Genomic DNA, 3,899 nt, shown 5'->3' with positions numbered 1-3,899 from the left:
AAAAATATGTGTGTGTGTGTGTGTGTGTGTGTGTGTGTGTGTGTGTCTGGTCAAATTAAAACAAATGAATAAACAAATAAAATAAATTATATAATTCTTAAAAAAAAAAAAAAACAGACTCTGATTTTAAGTAATCCCCATGAATACCCCAATTGTCAAGAGCATAAAATATTCTTTCTGCTTCTTAACCATACTAACATCTTCACTATTCTCACTTATCTGTGGCAAATACAGTGGACTCTGAATTTTGACTGCCAGAGCACTTCAGCTGGAGTGGACACCTACGTACAACATTTCACAATATAGGACATGTCTGAAACGTCTCCAATCTGAAGCAGGTTACAACCCAGGGAAACTGTCAGTGTCCCTTCAATCCACCACTCAGGAACAAGAACATGCCACCTCTTCTCCCGGAAGAGCAAAGGTCAAGCTGCAGGCCTCTGAAGCCTACAAGGGCATTCTAAGTGATCCCTAAAACAGCACACAGGCTTCCAAAGCCACACCTGATATGTAACAAGGGTCGGTTATAACTTGACCCAAAGGAAGTTCTGGCCTAGCCTCTGATGCCGGCTACGAAACAAATACACAGAAGAGACAGCCTGGTGACATGTACACTCAGCCTCTTGGCAAGTTGGGGTTTTCTCTTTTTTAAGTTTTCTGGAGGGTTTTGTTTTTAATGCCAGAAGGTACATGAGCATGAGTGAGAGTGAGAGTGAGAGTGAGAGAGAGAGAGAGAGAGAGAGAATACCCCTCAGTGGGACCTGGTCATACCCTAAATCCTTTTTCCTCCAATTCTCCATCCCACCTGGATCCTGGGCATGCGCGGGCGCACACGCACACACACACACGCATGTGCACACACACACACAGCTTTTTTTTTTTTTTAAGAAGTTTTTGCTATAGGGCACGTGCGCTCACCAGACAGAGACAGAGAGACAGAAAGTGAGAAATCACCCCCTCAGGGGGGATGGCCATGCCGCAATTCATACTCCATGCGCCTCTCGGTATCTTGGGTACGCACGCACATGTGCTCGGCATGAGTTTAAGCCACCGGTCTGGGATGTGAACCATGGTCGACTACGTGGGAGTCCGGTGACATAGCCTTTACGCTAACTGCTGGTCCCGACACAGCTTGTTTTTCAAGCCACTAGGGCCAGGATACAAACCCTGATCCGGCTTCCTCTGCACAGCACTTAACTGCTGCAGTACAAGACTGACCCAGTTTCCCTATTTATGAGAAAATCACCCCAGGGGCCGGCAGGTGGTGAGGCGGTTAAGAGCGCTAGACTCCCACATGGCCAAAGGCAATTTAAGTACTGGACCTGATGGCTTGCTTTCTCTTTCTCCCTCTTCCCTCTCTGGTCAAATTAAAAATAAAGTTAAATAAAATAATTATTAAAAAAAAAAAAAAGCCAAAAATACATCAAGGAAGAATTGAACAGCTGAGATACAAATCAGTTATGCCCTTTTAAAAGATTTCTTTCTAACCTCTCAAAAAACTCTTGGATGGCCACACCACAACCTCTTCTCCTCCATTGTGGGTACACATGCATATGCACCTGGCGTGATTTTCAAGCCACCAAGTCTGCGACTCAAACCACCACTGGCCATGTGGGAGGCCAGTGCCTTAAGCTTCATGACACCTACTGGCTTTCGACTTTTTTTTAAAAAGATTTATTTAAGGGGTTCACCAGCAGTTAGCGTAATGGCTATATCACAGGACTCCCACGTAGTCGACCTCGGTTCGCGTCCCGGACCCGGTGGCTTAGAACTCACACCGGGCGTGTGTGCCTACATGCCCAAGGTCCCGAGGGGAGAATGGAGGAGAAGGGACTGCGGCGTGACCATTCCCCCAAGGGGTGACTTCTCGCTTTCTGTCTCTATGTCTCTCTCTGTCTGTCGGGCGAGCGCACGTGCCCTATAGCGAACACCTCTCAAAAAAAAAAAAAAAGATATATTTAATTTTATTTATTATTATTTAAATTGGCCATAAAAATGGGAGTGGGGAAAGTAAGAAAGCAAGCTGCCAGGTCTGGGACTTCAACAGCAGTGGATCATATGGGAGTCCAGCACCCCAACCGCCACATCACCTGCTGGCCCCAACTTTTTTTTTAAACAGTCTGTCAGGATCCTCCTGCCTCAGCCTCCCCGTCACTGGGATCACAGATACATACCACCTCATCCAGCCTCTAAGTTAGTCCAGAACTTCACTGGGCCTCCCACGTGGTTCTGGCTTGCCAAGCTCAGCTGAGGCATGCCACTGCACCATGGAAAATCTGTTTTAACTCCTCAGAATGAGAAATGGGATCTGAGACCCAACACTAACAGTGAGAGCCTAGCCTCATACATGCTAGTGGGAATCTGGTCTTGCCTGAAACAACACACTTGTCCATAGTTACTCTGGCTGTTAAAACTACCGCAGTATGGGCCAGCCCGTGGTGTGGCTAAAGCAGCTAGGTCTCACGGCTGCACAGCTGGAAACACACACAAGGAACGTGTGCGTGTGCACGGCCAGACTTACGAGAGGAGAAATGAAAAAGGTACTGTGGCACGGCCACTCCCCACACAGGAGGTGGGGGTGCTTTCACATTTTCCCCCCTCTCCCCAGGGAGAGCGCGCGCGCACACACCCCCTAGCAAATTTTTTTTGTGTCTATAGGGCGTGTGCACTCACCAGAAAGAGAGACAGAAAGCAAGAAATCACCTCCCCGGGGGGATGGCCACGCCGCAATCCCTTCTCCTCCATTCTCCTCTCAGGATCTTGGGCATGCACGCACACATGCCCAGCGTGAGTTCAAGCCACCGGGTCCGGGACTCAAAGCACGGTTGACTACATGGGAGTCCAGCGACATAGCCATTACGCTAACTGCTGGTCCCACACCCTAGCAAATTTTTAAAAATTAAAAAGTGTTGGGCTAGCTGGTGGCATGGTGGTTAAAAAAACTGGATCCCACATGGACATCTAACCACTCCAAGTCCTAGACCCGCAGCTTGATAAACATGCCTGGTAGATGTGTGCGTGGGTGCCCAAAATCCCAGGAGAAAGGAGAAGCAGCCGTGGCATGGCCATCCCCTGGTGGGTGACTGCTCACTTCCATTCTCTCTCTGGCAAGTACGTTTCCCTATAGCAAAAACTAAAAAAAAAAAAAAAAAAAGTGATCACAATAAACAGAAAGTGTGTAAGCAGAAAGGGGCACTCATGCCTGGTAAATTTTATTCTTAGGAGTCAACGCTCCTAAGTTTCACTGGGGCCATTTATTCACTCTGCTCATCTTCCACTTGGGGAGCAGGGCGGCCGCCTGGCTGGAGGCCCAGTGAAGAGAGAGGCCTGGAATTGCAGCTGGGTTTCCTTGGAGCTCCGGGATCTCGGAAGGTTGCACCTGGGACGCCAGGACACCTGCCCAACTGGAGGCGGCCTGGTGCAAACCGCGGGATCCCCTGTAAAGGCAGTGTTCCTTCCTGTCCACCAAAACTCTCGTCTGATGGCTGTTAATCTCTTCCCCTTCAGTTCACTTTTGAGGGAAACTTTCCCCAAGTTTAAGGGAGACTGGCTTTCTTTCCAGACTTCTCGGCCTTCCTTCTCACATTCCTTCTAGACAGGTCGCTGTCAAGTGTCCTGGCACCTGAGGGGACACAGCCGTGAGGTGGCTACCCCCTGAATGGCGTCCCCACCGTGGGCAGCGCCTGGAGGATCCGGGCAAAGTGCTCTCCCTCGGGCTCATGACGAGGCCCTGAGCAGATGGGGGTCTCGGAGGACGGGAACGGCCGGGAGAGGGGCCGCCGCCTTGGCTCGACCCGGGACGCCCGCGGAAACGCCCGCGTGCGGCCCCGGCGTCGCGAATCGAGTGGTCAAGGGCAGGGGCGATAAAAAGCCAAGGGGCATGGACGTCGGGGAGCCCC

The 3,899-nt window shown here is 50.2% G+C and overlaps 1 protein-coding gene across 1 annotated transcript in view; it reads right to left on the bottom strand.

The window, feature by feature from the left end:
* The window catches only part of NPLOC4 (NPL4 homolog, ubiquitin recognition factor), a 92,167-nt gene that overhangs the window by 69,435 nt on the left and 18,833 nt on the right, over positions 1-3,899 (bottom strand). The gene's annotated exons all lie outside the window — the stretch shown is intronic.

The sequence above is a fragment of the Tupaia chinensis genome, unplaced genomic scaffold (assembly GCF_000334495.1).
Source record: "Tupaia chinensis unplaced genomic scaffold, TupChi_1.0 Scaffold000159_1, whole genome shotgun sequence".
Lineage (NCBI taxonomy): Eukaryota > Metazoa > Chordata > Mammalia > Scandentia > Tupaiidae > Tupaia > Tupaia belangeri.
Note: the sequence above shows the minus strand (reverse complement) of the source record. Positions and strands in the feature narration are given on the sequence as shown.